Below are 19605 nucleotides of genomic sequence, written 5' to 3'. Positions count from 1 at the left end.
CAATGAGCGGGAAGAAGGATCAGCCGCTTCCCCCCATTTATCCCGTATCACCCTCTGTTACTCTCAATACATGCTAAACTAATTGTGAACCCTAATTTACTCACACCAAAAATTACTCTCAAATTTAAACGGATGCGACGTTACTGAACACCAAAATCAGTTGGAATTCTCAACGAAGGCGATGGATTTCTCAAACGATGTCTTTGGTGGTTTGTACGAGCCATTCGCAGGCCTGAGTGAGATGGATTTCGAGCTGCACAGTATCTACATGGATCATGAACCTCAGAACGAATTTCTTTCTCCTCTGAACAAATGTAAGGATTCTTTTCTGAATGTACTTCTTAGTGATGATAATCTACGCAATTCTAGCAAAGCTGATGAGGTTAGAGCACAAGTTTATCATGCTGGTGACTGGCAAAGTGATGAAGAGGTTGTCGAAGAAAGTGAGAAAGTGAAGAAAAATCACAGAATTCATGATCCAAATACAAGATGGGATCTTATGGAACCCAAGTTAGGTGACATGTTTGAGTCTATGGCACAACTAAAGTTTTGTATTCAAAACTATGCAGTGGCAAACAGATATGGGCTGTATTATGATAAATGTGACAGCACAAGGTTAGTAGTGAGATGTGGAAAGAGGGGTCAGGAAAAGGAGAAGGAGAATCAGTGTCCTTTTAGACTGTATGCAGGGTGGATGTACAATGATAAAACAGTTCAAGTAAAAAGTTTGGTACAGACTCATGTATGTGGTAGAAAGTTCAAATTTGGAGCCATGGTTACCCCTGAATGGATAGGCAGACATTACATTACTGAGATTGCCAACAAACCCAAGTTGAAACTTAGGGAGTTGATAGTTGATATCAAGAAGACGTACAAGTGTACCCAATAGCTTGGGCTGTTGTGGATATTGAAAATAAAGATAATTGGACATGGTTTATTGAGCTTCTTAGGGATGATCTGGACATTGACAGGGGCAATGGCTTGGTATGTCTTGTTGGATAAGGTGTCTAAGTCCATAACTATTTTTGGTATGTACTTGACCCGACCCGGCATGGTCCATTTGGGTTGCATGGCATCATGCATTTGGATAGACTAAATGAGAGAAATAACACTTGTGGTTTATTAATATATTATAAGTTCTAATATATTAATAGTATTATTTAATTAGTATTGATCAAGAATTAATCTAGGATTAATTAAGTGATCAAAAGATGACTAATTAAATATATGGGTTGATCATGTAAATCATCCATAACTTGTATAGTGGGCTAAAAGGCTCCATGGATAATCAAGTTGGGTTAAACCCATTGAATGCTCCATGGAGGCTCCATGGGAGTTACAAACCCATGGGTCATGGAAATGAAGAGTCATGTCACATTAGGGTTTACATGGTGTAACCCTAGATGTGACACACTATATAAGCAACATGTTCTCCACCAAAATCGGCGACACTAAGAAACAAGAGGGCTAGAGCCGATTTTGCAAGTGTAAGATTCTCTCAAAGTTTACTCCTTTGCATTTGGTGTTGTGTGAAGCATTTGAGGCATCACACTTGGGGTGCTAGGCTCACAAGGTTTCAAGGATCATAATCAACAACAAGGTAAGTTATTCTATCTTTCATTCAAGTTAAAAATGTTCCCCATGTATGCTAGATAGGAATATAACCTTGGAATTCAACTTTGCATGATAATTAGACAAACATAGATCCAAGGTTATTAGGGTTGCATGTACACTTAGGAAGTGTTAGAATGCTCAAATCCCATCAGTGGTATCAGAGCCTAGGTTTGTTTGTTGTTTTTTTTTGTGTGCAAACAGCTTGAAAAAAAATCGTTTTTCTGTTTTCTGCTCGTATGAAAGTTTGCACATTTGTTGCTGAAAATGGACTAGAAACATTACCCTAAACTGTTTTGATGTTTTAAAGCTTGTTTTAGATGGTGTAATGTTTATGCTAATCCATTTACAATGGCAATTATTAAAATTACAAGTTTTTTTAAGTGTAATTTTTGATTCTTGAAAGTGTTCATATTCATGTTCTTGAACTTATGAAGATTAGATGATCATAGGAATTGTTTGTAACCTTCATGGTAGTTTAATTCATGATCATAATGTGTTTTAATGGAGTCCATAACTTGTCCTCAAGTTATGGAAAACCAAAAGTCTCACTTTTATTAAAGCCATTAAAAGAACACAAGAGTTATAAAAATGAAGAGTCTTCATTTTTATTACTCAATTAATTCATAAGTTATAAGAAATGAAAAGTTTTGGAAGTTTACAAAGCTTGCCCTCAAGTTTTGGAACATGTAAAGTCTTGATTAAAACTTTAGTTCCAACCCTTAGAATTTTAAAAGTTAAAATTCAACCCTTATACTTTATAATATTATAAGTTACTAATATATATATGTATAACGTCAAGTCGTCTTACTGCTAGTACGCCTCATTCACGAAGCCGGTCTATAAGGGGGGTATAAGGTTGTTGCCTATAAAATGGCAACTTAATGGGTGTCCACTCTCACCCACCGCTTCCTTGATCGGTGGAGGGTCGTTAGCCGAACGGGTAGGACAAGGACTTATAAATTCTCATTAAAAGTATGATGAATATTATAAAGTAACTAAATGCTTTTATTAAATTCTCAATCTTAGTTACTTTAGGAAAATGTGAATAAGGTGCTAATCCATGAAATTACACTTTACACTTTGTTTAAGTCGTTAGTGGAGCTCGTGTGGTTAACCGGCACACTAACTTGGACTTAACAAGGTAGGTAAAGGGTGACTTAAAGTTTATTATAGGTCGGTGGAGCTCGTGTGGTTAACCGGCACATCGATTGAGTAATAAACATTGAGTGTACCAAGTGATTTGCATGGTTACTTCACACCTCGTTTTGTGATCCTCGGTATCCCAGTCACAAAACTTGGAGGGCACACTCGAGATTGAAACATGCCTTTGAAAAGTTCATTGAATCTCAAAAGAATCTAGGAATTTCTAAGAACCAATTAAAAACCTAATATCTATATTTCGTTTTTCATGGTGGAAATTGGTGAATCGTCATTCACCTACCTTTCAAATATGTTATAGCTTGGATTACGGCATACCTCTTCTAAGCTATAATATATTGTGATTGGATTCTAGCCTCAATATTACATTTGGGTGTTTTATTAAGGACTCTCTTAATATCTAAACTAATCTTGTTCTCTTCTTTCAGATGTCTTCAAACAATGATGCTTCTGGCTCTAATCCTAATGGCTCCTTTACCCTTATGAACTTGTGTGGGAAAGCCACTTTTGATGGATCCAACTTCAATGAATGGATCAGAAACATCAGGATGATTACCCGCTACGAGGAAAAAGAATATGTCCTTGACAAGGAGCTTAAGGAGATTGATGAGACCACTGCAACTCCCCAGGAGATCGCTGACTTCCGGGCACATGAAAGGGATGCTACAAAAGTGGCATGCATCATGTTGGCCACCATGACAGCGGAACTCCAAAAGTCCTATGAGGACTTCTACCCTTTTGAAATGCACCAAGATCTGATGGAAAGATACCATCAAAGTGCACGACAAGAGAGGTATGAAATCATATGCTCTATCATAACAACCATGATGAAGGACGGGGAATCCGTCACGAGCCACATGCAGAAAATGCAAAGGTATGTGGATCGGTTGCTGAAGCTTAATGTGAACTTCCCTGAGGAGCTTGCAATAGATATCATTTTGCACTCCTTACCATCGTGCTATGATCAATTCCGCATGACATATCACATGAATAAGGAAGAGGTCACACTCAGCAAACTTCAGGGACTCCTCAAGACCGCAGAAACAGGTCTTAAGGGTAAGTCGGTTGTTAACACTCCTACTCCAAACTCCGCCCCGGTTTTGGCAATCGGGAAAGGTCGAGGGAAGAAGAGGAAGAGCTCTTCGAAGGGTACCAAGGCTAGGACCCTTGATGGCTCTGCTTCAAGTGGAACCAAGAAAGGTTTCGTCACTCCTTCTTCTGACCCTAAAGAGGCTGAATGCTTCTATTGCCATGAAAAGTCACATTGGAAGTGGAATTGCCCAAAGTACCAGCAAGATGTGAAGGATGGGAAAGTTAAACCCAACCATGCAGGTATTTACACTATCTTATCTAATAACTCACCCCATTCTAACTCTTGGGTCCTTGATACCAGTTGTGGTATTCATATCTGTTCTGATTTGCAGGGACTAAGAAGAAGTGAGAATGTGGAGCATGGAAGAATAAACTTAATCATGGGGAATAGGAAAGCTTTACCTGTCACCAAGATTGGAGTTTATACTTTATCGCTAAGTAGTGGGTTTAGTTTAGATTTGAATAAATGTTGTTATTCGCCAGAAATGGCAAGAAATATTATTTCCTTTCATGCATTGTATAAACAAGGTTTCACCTTTTCATTTGATAATGAAGTTGGTTCGATTAATGCTTTCTTTAATAATGTTCTTTATTTTAAAGCATTACCTTGTGATGGTGTGTATGAAACTGTATCTGTGGTTGATAACTTAGGAAATAATGTATTGTGTATTGATTCTGTTAATGACAATAACTTGGATAAAGCATCATTATGGCATTGTCGTCTTGGACATATAAGCAAGAAACGCATAGGCCAACTCCAAAAGGATGGAGTATTGGAGTCATTTGACCTAAAGTCAGATGATAGTTGTGAATCATGCTTACTTGGAAAAATGACAAAGTCACCCTTCACAGGCACTTGTGAGAGGGGTGAAGGTTTATTGGATCTTATACACACGGATGTGTGTGGGCCCTTCAAACATGCCACAAGGGATGCTAATCGTTATTATTTGACTTTTACTGATGATTACAGTAGATATGGATATGTCTACTTAATCAAGCATAAGTCAGAGACTTTTGATAGGTTTAAAGAGTTTAAACAGGAAGTCGAGAATCAATTGGGCAGGAACATTAAGATGCTTCGATCCGATCGAGGTGGTGAGTATCTTAGTTTAGAGTTCCTCGACTATCTTAGGGAATGTGGGATTGTCTCATAATTGACACCTCCCAGGACACCGCAGTTGAATGGTGTAGCTGAGAGGCGTAATCAAACCTTGTTGGATATGGTTCGTTCCATGATGAGTCGAGCTTCGCTACCAATCTCATTTTGGGGGTATGCCTTAGAGACTGCCGCCCATATCCTTAATCTAGTTCCCACAAAGAAAGTTGCCAAAACTCCTCATAAGATGTGGACCGGTAAAGTACCCAAACTAGACCACATTAAGATTTGGGGTTGCGAGGCTTTCGTGAGACGCGAGACTCATGATAAGCTCGAACCTCGAAGTGAGAGGTGTATTTTCATCGGCTACCCACATAAATCCTTTGGTTACCTCTTCTACAGACCTAGTGAGAATGTGGTCTTTGTAGCTAGGAGGGCTTTCTTTCGAGAGAGAGTGTTCATAAGCCAAGGAGACAGTGGGAGGCAAGTTGACCTTGAAGAAATTCAAGAGTCAAGTGGTGAAGGAACTTCAAACCCTAGCACTCAACTTGAGGAGGAAACTCCTGTTGAGCCAATTGACAAGTCTGTACCTCTGAGGCGTTCCACAAGGGTTAGGAATGCACCTGAGCATTACTATGGATTCCATATTACTGCGGAAGGTGATACACTTATCAGTGATGAGACACTGATAGGTCTGGATGAACCTAACAGTTACGCGGAAGCCATGGCAGGCCCTGAGTCAGCCAAGTGGAAAGAGGCAATGGACAGCGAGATACAGTCCATGTATGACAATCAAGTTTGGAACTTGGTTGAGAATGTACCAGGTCGTAAGACTGTAGGGTGCAAATGGATCTTCAAGAAGAAGACCGACATGGATGGTAATGTACACACTTATAAGGCACGACTGGTTGCAAAGGGTTTCTCACAAACTCCGGGAGTTGATTATGATGAGACCTTTTCTCCAGTGGCCAAGATTAAGTCTATTAGGGTTCTGTTAGCCAAAGCTGCATTTCATGACTATGAAATATGGCAAATGGATGTCAAAACCGCTTTCCTTAATGGAAAGTTGGCTGAGGATGTTTACATGAGTCAGCCAGAGGGTTTTGTCAATACAGAGTACCCTAATAGAGCGTGTAAGCTTGAGAAATCCATTTATGGGTTAAAGCAAGCACCTCGCAGATGGAATCTTTGCTTTGATGAGAAAGTCAAAGAATTTGGCTTTTCTAGGAGTGAAGATGAATCTTATGTATATGTCAAGGCTAGTGGGAGTATAGTTAGCTTTTTGGTATTGTATGTGGATGACATACTACTCATAGGAAATGACATCCCAACTCTGGAGGAAGTTAAGTCCTGGCTTGGGAAGTGTTTCTCTATGAAGGACCTAGGAGAAGCTGCCTATATTCTAGGGATAAGGATCTTGAGAGACCGGAGTAAAAGACTAATTGGACTTAGTCAGAGTACCTACTTGGATAAGGTGCTGAAGAGATTCGGCATGCAGGACTCCAAGAAAGGAGAGTTACCCATCCAGAGTAACGCCAGATTGAGTAAGACACAAAGCCCTAGTACTGAGGCTGAGATAGCAGAAATGAGTCGAATACCTTATGCTTCGGCTGTAGGATCGATCATGTATGCTATGACGTGTACTCGACCTGATGTAGCCTTTGTTTTGAGCATGGTTAGCATGTATCAGGGGAACCCTGGCAAGGCACACTGGACTGCAGTAAAGAATATCCTCAAGTACCTACGGAGGACTAAGGACTGGGTCCTTACCCACGGTGGGAGTGAAGACTTGAGAGTTGTAGGGTATAGTGATGCTAGCTTTCAGACTGATAAGGATAATTTCCGCTCTCAGTCAGGCTGGGTCTTTACGTTAAACGGAGGAGCAATTTCTTAGAAGAGTTCCAAGCAAGAGACAGTGGCTGATTCAACTTGCGAATCAGAGTATATAGCAGCTAGCGAGGCAGCAAAGGAGGCGATATGGCTGAAGAACTTCATTGGAGACCTTGGAGTTGTACCAGCTATTAAAGAGCTAATGGAAATTTTCTGTGATAGTGAAAGTGCAGTTGCCTTAGCCAAGGAACCAAGGGATCACGGGAGATCTAGACACATCGACAGAAAATACCATTTCATCAGACATCGAATAGAAGAAGGACTCCTCGTGGCAAAGAGGGTATCATCGGATGAGAACCCAGAAGATCCCCTCACGAAGGGACTGACTCGGGTTAAGCATCTCCAGCATGCTCGGAGCATAGGGCTGAAGGATGATATTAGATTTAGTAGTTAGATAACCTTGAAATTTGTAAAGTGTAATTGACATTAGATGATGAATAAAAGGTGTTTTATTTATGAGTAAAGTGTTGCTATCTCTTGTCGATCGTTTACTATATTTCTTTTGCATGTTTTGACTTCCAGAATAATTATGTTTGGTATATCATATTATTCGAACCTCCACAGTTGGTCATATGTCGGAAGTAGGTATGAATCAAGACTGTCATGATTGGTTGCAGAGGTCTAAGTTGTTGGACATGGCTACAACACTCATGAGTGCTCATAAGTTCTGAGCATTGGACTCAACCCACGCTCACTGGAATCACTTCATGGAATTTATCTCGAGTGATCGTGAGACGGTAATATCATATAAGTCTTCAAACCTAGATATATGATTTGTTACTTATGAGTTGGTTATGCATTGATTGTACGAAAACGCATTGGTAACTCGATGTTATAAAACGTGCTCTTGTGTATAATTCAATGAGTAGTAGAACAAACATATGAGTCGAAATTTATCTGTTCCTTCTTGGATTAGAAGCTGATATCTGGGCCCCTCGATGATTTTGTTTTGACCTATGTACCGGGCCCGGTCAGAACTAAGTTGATGTGTTCAATTAAGTTCTTTGTCAAACAAATCGGAAATCGGGAAACAAACTGCTGGACACAAAGTAAGACACTGTTCCATGTATTTGTCCGGCTGATATCTAGAACAGAGGATTATATGATCACTTATCTGAAATGGCGTATCATCATCTTCTCAGTTCCGAGAAACCTTGAAAAGAGCTATGATTGCTGATCGGTTACTGAAGTCATACTTGCAGTTATAGTTATTAGACTTATCCAAGTGGGAGACTGTTGGATAAGGTGTCTAAGTCCATAACTATTTCTGGTATGTACTTGACCCGAGCCGGCATGGTCCATTTGGGTTGCATGGCATCATGCATTTGGATAGACTAAATGAGAGAAATAACACTTGTGGTTTATTAATATATTATAAGTTCTAATATATTAATAGTATTATTTAATTAGTATTGATCAAGAATTAATCTAGGATTAATTAAGTGATCAAAAGATGACTAATTAAATATATGGGTTGATCATGTAAATCATCCATAACTTGTATAGTGGGCTAAAAGGCTCCATGGATAATCAAGTTGGGTTAAACCCATTGAATGCTCCATGGAGGCTCCATGGGAGTTACAAACCCATGGGTCATGGAAATGAAGAGTCATGCCACATTAGGGTTTACATGGTGTAACCCTAGATGTGACACACTATATAAGCAACATGTTCTCCACCAAAATCGGCGACACTAAGAAACAAGAGGGCTAAAGCCGATTTTGCAAGTGTAAGATTCTCTCAAAGTTTACTCCTTTGCATTTGGTGTTGTGTGAAGCATTTGAGGCATCACACTTGGGGTGCTAGGCTCACAAGGTTTCAAGGATCATAATCAACAACAAGGTAAGTTATTCTATCTTTCATTCAAGTTAAAAATGTTCCCCATGTATGCTAGATAGGAATATAACCTTGGAATTCAACTTTGCATGATAATTAGACAAACATAGATCCAAGGTTATTAGGGTTGCATGTACACTTAGGAAGTGTTAGAATGCTCAAATCCCATCATGTCTCTCACAGTCAAGATGAAGTCTTTGAAACTAGGTTGGGTACAGATAGTTACAAGGTTGATTTGGAGGCAAGGAGTTGTACTTGCAGGCTATGGGATTTGACTGGAATCCCATGTGTCCATGCAAATGCAGCTATTAACTACATCCATCATGTACCTGAAGAGTACATCAATGGCTATTTCACCAAAGAAAAGTTCCTCCAGGCTTACTCAACCAACATACAACCAGTCAATGGGAGTAGTCTCTGGGAAAAAACACCTTACATTCAACCTCTGCCTCCCATGACTAGGAAAATGCCTGGTAGGCTTGCAACCAAAAGAAGGAGGAGTGCAATTGAGAAAGATAGCAAATTCTCATCCAAGAAAGTGAGTGTTGCAAGGACTGTTAGACGTGGGAGATGTTTGCAGTATGGACACAACAAAAAAGGTTGCAAAAATGATCCAGTGCCTGTAGTTCCCAACCAACCTAAAAAGAAAGGAAGACCAAGAAAAGGTCAACAACATACTCAGTACCAACATCCTAATCAGGCACCTGGGCCATTTTCTCTAATTGTTCCTAATCGTGAAGCAGGACCATCTGCTCCAATTGTCCCTAATCATGCAGTTGTTCCTAATCAAGATCCTACTGATCAGGTTGAAGAAGAATATATGCCTCCTTTGAGGAGAAAAACAAATAGGGACAAACATCTATATGTTCCCAATCAAGCATCAGGGTCTACTGGTAGGAGGAAAATGAGCATTAGAAGAGGAGGTATAAGTGACTTAAGAAGAAGGGGTGTCATTGAAGGTAATCAGGTTGAAAAAGAAGTGAATGTCACTATTGATGAAGAAGGTGTGAGTAGAGGAGGTATGCGTGTAGGTGCTGATCTTCATGCGGTACTTGATGATGTTGATATGGGGATAAATGGTATACTAGGTGATCAAGTTGAAGAAGAAGTTATGGAGAATAATGTTGCGTTCAATGAGGGCAATGAGGATGATGATGTGGTAGAGAAGACTTACCTGACTGCTAATGACATAGATTCGTATCTAAAAGCAGGGTACACAATGGAGGAGCTAAGAAATATCCCATAGTTAGAATTGGAAGACATCACTGCACCAGTTGAGCATCAGCTAGAAACCATGTTACTTTGGAATAGGTAGTTAGGTTGGTGGGGGTGTGGCGGGGAAGGTATAGATGGGCATACAAAGCTCTTTTTGTTATAAATATTTTTGGTATATTTTGTAAATCCACCCACATACATTAGCATATATGTTTGTGCTTTTTTTGGTCACATGTTTGTAATTCCACCCTTTTCTAATTTAAATCAAGTCTATTTACATTTTGGTGCATACAATTTTTTTATTTGTTGTTGAATTGGTACCATATACACAAGCTATGCTATAAAGGTGCATATAATATGTTGCTGAATTGGCACCATATACACAAGCTATACATTTGTTGCTGAATTGGCACCATATACACAAGCTATACAGGTGCATATAAGAGCACAGACTGTCTCATTTTAATCATACTTTGCTGTTAAATTTCTCATATTAACAGCATATTTTGTTTAATTTACCATCAAATACAGGTGCATATAAGACACTAAACCCAGCTTCATTATCACAAAATGGGGTTTCAACACATACATACCATTGGAAGAGACTATTACAGACTTAATACCAATCTATCAACTACATCTTGATGATAACTACAATAAGACACACAAATATTGCCATTAGAAGTCTTGTAATCAAACACACTAGAACTGTCAATGTGTCTCTGTTCTTGTTCTTATGCAGGTGCAGTTGGGACCTTGAGGCCGTGAGTTGGGACCTTGAAGGCATGCAATCCTCTTCATCGATCCACCTAAAGAACCCACACCCCCCGTCATCATCCCTGTAATTTGGGCACCCTCGATACTTTCTACCATAGTACTTAGGTGTGTGTGCGACTTGAATTGGGCAAAATTCATCACACCCACATATTTCTCGCTAACCCTACCTGGTGAAGATCGCACAGTGCTCGAATTCGATCGGGATGTTGTCATAAATTTCTTCCGTGAAAATCCCGCGTCTTGAACCTTCAATTGAATTGGGAGCACACTTGAAGACGACGAGCCCCAATCTTGACTTTATGGTTAGGGTGACCGGTAGCAGGCAATTAAATGAGCGAGTTTGCAGGTTAAATGGCTACTGTGACACAACTTGGACAACTACCCGGTTTCTCTGGACCTAAATTGTGGCCAGGGGTTAAAATGAACATTTTAGACAAACTGGAGGTTTTTTATGCCATTTGGCCAGAAAACAAAGTCCTCACTCCCATTTAACACAACTTATTTTCTTCCATAAGTTAAAACTTTTTTTTACTTGAGATGTGTTCGGGTGAGTTTTTGACATAGTCTTTTCATTAAATTCTTTATTAACTTATTATTTTTGCCAAAAAAAAGTTTTAAAAATATGAGTGAAATAGTTTTTAGCTTTTGACCTTTTAAAAATAAGTCATCAAAAGACACAGTGTGTTATTTATCAAAAAACTATTCTAAAAGAACTTTTAGGGCGTGTTCGGCAAAACTAATAGTTAGCGGGTGGCTAGTAGCGGGTAGTAGGTAGCATTTGATTTTGGAGCGTTTTGTTGAAAGTTACTCCATGTAGCTTTTGATTTTGGATCGTTTTGTTTAGCTAAAAGTTAAACGCTTCTGTCGCCAAACAAGACTTTTTCTTTTTTACTAGCGTTTTTTTAAAAGCTAGAAGTCAGAAACTCTCAAACGCTGCATGCTGAAATCAAATCCCAAACATCATATTAAACTTTTTGACTTTTTCAAAAAAAAAAGACAAAAAAGTCATTTTAAAAGCAATGTCAAACACCCTCTTGGTGATAAATATTATTTAGTCATATATCAATTTTTCATTGAATTTGACACATGGAAAATTTTAGAATTATTTTTTTCTACTTGTTATTTTTGTTTTTTATTGAATGTCAATTACTAAATGTCACCTCATATTAATTAATTTTATTAATACAATAATTAATATATATTAATGTAGATATTAACTTTCCATTTGTGAATGGGAGCTGATTTTGCCAATGAGACTTTTTATCGATCCACTAAAATTTAAAATATTGATAATAATGTCCCTCATTGTAATTTGGAGAGAGAAATCCCTTTCCAAATGCACACGCCCCTCCTCCGTTCCTCATTCTTCATTCTTTCTTCTTCTGTTCTTCAAATGTTGCCATTAAATAGATTATCAGAATCACAACAAATCAATGGAAGAATCAGGAGCATTGTTGAAAACTATAATCCCAAAAGTCTGCTCCTTTCATAGTTGTCATCGATATAAACCATTCCATATAACATCAAATCCTACCCTAAACTGAAAACGAATCTTACAAAAATGGCACCGAAGAATCGAAGATCAAGAATGTGGTTGTTGCTTCCTCTAATGACAATCCAAGCGGTGTATTGTCGATTTGCGATGGTTGGTGGTGGACTAAATTTCACGGAATATGTTTATATTTCTGATTCATCCATCGAGCACAGTTTACAGAGCAAGTGTAGGTGTTGGATTTTTAGACAATGGGAAAGCAAGCTTCGGTGTTAGTAGTTGGGGTCGGGGTGCAGATCAACAATCTGTTTTATATTTCTGGTAGTTGAGTTTCATCTCCACTATGTTTTTGTAGTATTTTGGTTTTACCCTCCGAGAAGGTAACAGTATGGGTCATACTAAGTACATGAATCAGAATCTCGAATCATGGATTATAAACATAAGAAACTTATACTTTTTAGTCTCAAAGTACTAAGATTACGATTTGTTTACTAAGAAAATATTGGATTTTTGGAAGAATACATTAACGTTTTTAATAACAAAGAACATATCTTTTCCAAAAAACTACTTATGAACTCACCAACTTAAATGTTGACACTTTTTCAAACCATTTGTAGTCTCAGGAAAGTTAGTAGACAGGTACCCTCTCATGCGTTACGAAGACGGAGCACCGTATCATTATGTCTTATCTTTTGCTATAGTTTTAATGTTAAACAAACAATGTTTTGAACACAATGTAAATACTATGTTATTAATACAATGGTTGTTGTTGCTTTGATTACTATTATACAATTGTTGTGATACTGTACATGACGTCCTCCGCCCCCGAACGTTTCCGCCGTTCCGGTTTGGGGGTGTGACAGATTGGTATCAGAGCATTGTTTATAGTGAACTAAGTATATCAACCTATAAAAGATATACAACTATAAATACAATGGGATAAAAACACTCTGACTAAGAATTATACTTTTAAAATATATTAATATTTTTATGAAAGTATACATACATGCATATATATATACTAGAACAAGTATCACAAGAAGAACAAAACAAAAGTATTTAGATGTTGGACGCTACAGTCAAACCTAGACAGTTATGTAATCATATCTAGGATAGATATAGCCTGATCAACTATATTTATTTGAGATACGACCAACATGTTTTTGGAGTGATTATGGTGTTGCAATAAGTCTAAAACTTACCAACTCTATATACAAAGGAATACTAGAACCAAACATAAAAGTTTAAAATACCATAGGAGTATTTTATAATACTATACAATAACAACAAGTCTAAGAACTTATCAACTTCGTATACCAAGAAGCTCTAGAATCAAACATAATAGGAGTATTTTAGATACTATAAACTAACTTATGTGAAAACTAAAAGACCATTTTCTGGTAGGTCTATAATTACTGAGTGTATACGTTAAGGTTATATATAATTGAGATTTTATGGACTTAGAATTTGTGATTTTCACTCTACTTCATGTTCCTTGTTTGGTTGTGGTCTTAGAGTAGGATCACTTATTCGAAGGTCTATTTGATCTTGGTTATATATAATTTGTACACACTACGTGATTATAGAAAGACCCGGTAAGGATCATCCTCGTAAAAAATTATTTTTAATAGAAATGTTTTATTAATCTCATAGATTCTTTAGACACTCCCATTCTCGCACGAACAACATAGGTAGATGTAACCACTCCATTACAATAGCCAACAGAAGAGTTGAGGAAGAATCAAAAGAGGGTTCATGAGGAGAAGTCCGAGAAAGGACCGAAAGAAGAGAAAGGCACTAGAGAGATCGTTAATGAACCTTACCCTATCAGGAGAAAATTATAAAACACTCTATACGTCACACTAGTAATTTATAAAATGATATAACTTAGTGAGTTAGTGATTACACTACTCACACTATGTGTTAAGTTTATCATTTCTTTTGTAACAACAAATACTAGTACAACAAGTCATAAAATTTCGTTTAAGGGCGATAACTATTAAAAATTCATAAGTTTGTTCTATATAGACTTCTATTATGAATTGTTTACAAAACTCTATAAAAATCAGAACATGATACGCACAGAACCAAGATAACATAGTTCAATTGACACACGAGTTATAGCTACTACTAAAGATTTACTACCGTTTCATTCTTTTAAACCTTATGGTAGAAAGATGCCTTCTCTTAGACTTATCGGGTGCGATCATACCAGCACTAATGCGCCGGATCCCATCAGAACTCCATAGTTAAGCATGCTTGGACGAGAGTAGTACTAGGATGAGTGAACTTAACCTTTGTACAATATCTAATTCTACTCACTACCATGAATACATCATAGGGATATAGGTCGAAACATTGAGAATCGCACAACAAAACTAGAAAATTTATATGTATATATAAATAGATAAAATACAACTAGGGTTTGACCCATGGAGCCTAAGTAATATGAAAGGTCATGGGCATTAGGGTTTGCATGGATGTAACCCTAGACTTTGCCACACTATAAAAGGACTCCCTTAGCACCCAAAATTGGACACTAGAGTTCTTGGAGTTCATTAGAGCCGATTTTGGAGCTAGCAACATCTCTCTCAAGTTCTCCTTTGTCCTAGGTGTGTTGTGAACCGTTTGAGGCATCACACTTGGGGTGCTAAGTTCTTAAAGGCCAAATACAACAAGTTATACAAGCTACATAAAGAGGTAAACTCCTAACTAGTATTTTATGTTGTTTATGTCAATTGTATGCTAGTTATAGGCTTAATGTTTTGGAAACAATATTGCATGTATAATTACAGAAAACATAGATCCAAAGCATTTAGGGTTGTATGTGCACCATAGGATGTTGTAGTATACATAACCCAACAGTGGTATCAGATCCATGGGTTGTTTTCTGTTATATTGATGCAAATGTTTGATTTTCAAAGTTGAAAAAAAAAAGAAAAAAACATGAAGTTTGTCAAATTTTAAGATAATTACTTGATTTTATGAAAAACTAATTATTTGTAAAATTTGAGTTATTTTACTACAAGAGTTGAATTAGGTCAATTTATTAAAAGATAAAATAATATGATTATTTTATTTGTTTTAAAAGTTTAATCTAAATGTTTTTAAGGAGTTACAAATTTTGTCATAAAACTTTGGAACTCAAATCTCTTTTTTAAAAGTTATGATCTTAAGAGTTTTGAAACTTCCATAAGTTATGGATGTGAAAAGTCTCATTCATTAACTCTTTAAGTTATGAATTCCAAGAGTCTTCAAAGGTTACAAAATTTGTTATAAATGTCTTTGAAGAGTTTTATAACTTGCCCTCAAGTTATGGAACTTGTAAAGTCTCTTTTATGGAATTCTAAAAGTTTTCAAGAGTTACAAAACTTGCCATCAAGTTTTGGAATTTGAAAAGTTTTTTTTATGAGACATTGAATTCTAAAACTAAAGTTATTTGAAAAGTTTTCAAAAGTGTAACTCATGGGTTCATAACTTAATAATAAATTAAATAGTTTTAATTTTGTTTTAGCATCTCGATGTTTTGAATAATTCATATTACATCTTTATGGATTTTATTAATAGTTAATTAAAGTGTTTAATTAAAAGAGAATTAATAATTCCATAATGACATGGTTTAAGTTTAATTAAATTAAGAGTATAGTTTAATTAATAGATTAAACCACTTAGTATTTTAAAAGTTTAAAATACACCCTTATACTATTATAATATTAAAAGTTTAATTATTATATATATGTATAAGACAAGTTAGTCTTACTATTAGTAGGCCTCATTCACGAAGCCGATCTATAAGGGAGGTATAAGGCTACTGCCTATAAAATGGTGGTTTAATGGGTGTCCACTCTCACTCACCGCTTCCTTGACTGGTGGAGGGTCGTTAGTCGAACGGGTAGGATAGGACATTAATTCTCATTAAAAGTATAATGAAAATACCAAGTAACTAAACACTTATAAATTCCCAATCTTAGTTGTAAGAAAAATGTGAATTTGGTGCTAACCCATGAAATTGCACTTTGCACCTTGTTAAGTCGTTAGTAGAGCGTGTGTGGTTAACCGACACACTAATCTGGCACTGACAGTGTGTGACAAAGGGTAGCTTGATGTTAATCATGGATCAATGGAGCGTGTGTGGTTAACCGGCACATTGATTGGATGATTTGTAACATTAAGTGTACCAAACTAATTTGCATGGTTATTCACACCTTGTTTGTGATCCTCGGCATCCCAGTCACTACCTTGAAGGGCACAATCGAGATTTAAACATGCCATTGAAAAGTTCAATGAATCTCTAAAGATCTAGGAATTTCAATTCATTTAAAACTTAATAATCAATTTCGTTTTTCATAGTGGAAATTGGTAAATCGTCATTTACCTACCTTCAAATATTTTGCAATTGGATTACGGCATCCCTCTTCCGAATTGTAAAATATTGTGTTGAGTCCTAGCCTTAGTACTTCATTTTGGGTGTTATATTAAGGACTTAAATCAACTAAACTTGAATTTCTCCCTGTAGATGTCTAGTTTTGACAACTATGGTCTTCCCGGATCTTTTGGAAAAAGCTTTCCTAATGAATATGATATCCCACATGGTGATCAAGGTGAAAGATTAATCCCTTTGTCGTGCATTAGTGGGACTGGAAATCATACTTCACTTCCTCCACCTCCTCCAATTATTCTCCCTAACCCACAGGTTCAAAGACTTGAAAAGTTCAAGGTCATTCAAGCCTTATTGGCAAGCAAAAACAAAGATGGAAATTATGTATGTGCTTACATCTTGGAGATGAAGTTACATATTGACAGGCTGGGAGAGTTGGGTGTCGAAGTCTCGAGGAAGTTGGCTGTTGACTGGGTTCTTCAGTCACTTCCTGAGTCATACAGCGGGTCCGTTAAGGACTACTATATGACAAACCACGACATGACCCTTATTGATCTTACCTATTTGCTAATTGTTGTTGAATCAGAAATGATTTGGGGCACTGGTAAAGCAAATTTGAATGGAAGATCAATTTCCCAAGCTTCCATGGACATTGACAATGGAAACATTGGAAGTCCAGAAAAGATTTCTCTTTCCAAGGGAAAGGGAAAGGCTAAGTCTGAGATTGTCTCATGTGTCGATGCGAAAGAAATCATTTGTTTCTACTACAATTTAGAGGGACATTGGAAGCGAAGCTGCCCTGACTACCTGAGAGATCTAAAAGATGGTAAAGTCAAAATGTTTGACTCTACTTCAGGTAAGTCCACTGTTTAACTCTATTAAGATCCTATTTGGAGATTCTTAATACATGATGTAATGTAATTACATTTTGATGTTTTGTAGAATCGAAGAAAAGAAAGGAATCTTAAAGGAAGAGTAAGCTGATTCTGATCGCGAAGAGATGAATTTCGATCGCATGGCTCGATGATCAGAATTTTGAGTTGCTGATTAAGAGTTATGATAGAGTGCTTAGGAATAGATAACAACATAATTTTCATTTGTATTTGCATTGTAAGGACAAGTTTCCGCACCTTTATAAATAAAGAAAAATTTTGAATTTTATCTTATTTTAAATTTCCTTACAATGGCATTTGTGAAAAATTGTTGCTTATATGTTTCCATTGATAGCAATATTGGAAAATGGATTTGGTTCTTTCGTTTGTGGTAGTGTCAAAATTTACCAAATAAGGAAAGGTTGTCATCACCCAAGTTTCAATTGTCCAGAAACTTGGAATCATGCAACTTGTATTGTGTGATGGATAAGAACCTTCGTCTTTGGGAAATTTAGACTGCTTCCGTGTTCACATGTATATGTGAGTCAAGTGAAGGACTAGGGGATCGGGTACACTTGGTTGTGCACTGGTCATGTCCACCACAAAGAACGATAAGACTATTTGTTATGATTTACTAAAGTTTAGTAAATATGGTTATGCTTACAAGATTAAGTGTAATTCTGAATCACTGGAAAAGTTTCAATGAATGGCAGAACGAATAAAAAGAATCAAATTTGGCAGAAAGATAAAAGTTTCTCCAATCTGAAAAGATGGGAGAGTACTTAAGTATCGTGTTTTATGATTATCTCAATGATTATGGAAAACCATATCACAATTGATCCTCTAAGATATCTTAGTGCATCTGCATGGCTAAGAAGAGGAATCGTGAATTGTTGAAATGGTTAAATCAAGAAGATGATTCATACTTAGTTCCAAAACAAGTCTTAGAGTCATACTCCAAGATTTTGCCTTGAGTGACATAATCTTAAGAAGATTTATAACACTTATCAAATGTAGAGTAAAATGTTTTCTACTCTTGTACATTTGAAATTGGTAAGTTGTGATGTTTTGGATAAAACAAAGACCAACCAAGACCAATTGTGTGAAGTGTTTGTCTTGATAAGATTCCGCACTAACTCTTGAATATTTGTTTGTCAAGGAATGGTTCTTAACAAGAGAGTCTTATATGTCAAGAGGTCAGTGGGAGTCTTAAGGATCTTGACAAGTTTCAAGAACTAATCAAGAATAAAACTTATTGTTTATCGCTAGCACACGACTTGAGGTTTGTAACCTATCGTGTTGACATATTCTTGTTTCTGTGCCCATTCCAATTAAAGTTGACTATGCATGTGAGTTATATGAGTTCTCAATTGTTTGCATAACAACCTAGGAAGCAATGGTATGCCCTTGTGCTGCCAGGTGGCAAGAAATTAAGATTGAACAAGTTCAGTCCATATGAGTTTGGATTTGTCACTAACCTTGTCTTGTGATTATGGTTAAGACAAACTCACATGGATAGGAACACATACACCATAAAATCTAAGTGTCATAAGGTTTCTCTCTAATTCAAGAAAATGATTGTGAGGAAACGCTTTCACTAAGTAGATTTTAAATAGTTAGGAACTGTGATATTTGCATTCTCAAATTCAATTATGATTACGACATCCCTCTTCATAGTTCGAATTGTGAGAAATGGCAAAAGGTCTAAACATTTGGGACTTATTGTTGTAAGTTCTAAAATTGTTAAGATACACATGTGAGCTATCTAAGGAAAGGTGTATGATTTTGAGAAGCCTAGATAAAGTCTTACCGAAGCATATCGTATCAGAAATCTGAACTTTGGTAATGAAAGTCAATAAGTATTGATTTCTAGAAGTCCAGCTGATTTCTGGGTACATGTGAAAGCTAGTGGGAGCATAAGTGTTATACAAGGAAGATAATAATTATTATGCTAGTGGGAGCATAATTATTATGTTAAGAGTTGCGAGTTAGCAATGTTAATTGTAGAAAACAAAAGTTTTAATTTGCAAAGATGTAGGGTTTGAAAAGTTGTTTTGCTATAATTAAGGAAGAGAAATTATACTTCATTTTAATTCTAAAAGCTTAGATTGAGATTTTTTAATCAAATTTAGTCAAGGATATATATGAATGCTATGTTGGAATGGTTCAACATAAGGAAATTCTA

This window comes from Lactuca virosa, chromosome 4 (genome assembly GCF_052849685.1).
Source record: "Lactuca virosa cultivar CGN04683 chromosome 4, Lactuca_virosa_CGN04683_v6, whole genome shotgun sequence".
Lineage (NCBI taxonomy): Eukaryota > Viridiplantae > Streptophyta > Magnoliopsida > Asterales > Asteraceae > Lactuca > Lactuca virosa.
This window is presented reverse-complemented; position numbering follows the sequence as displayed.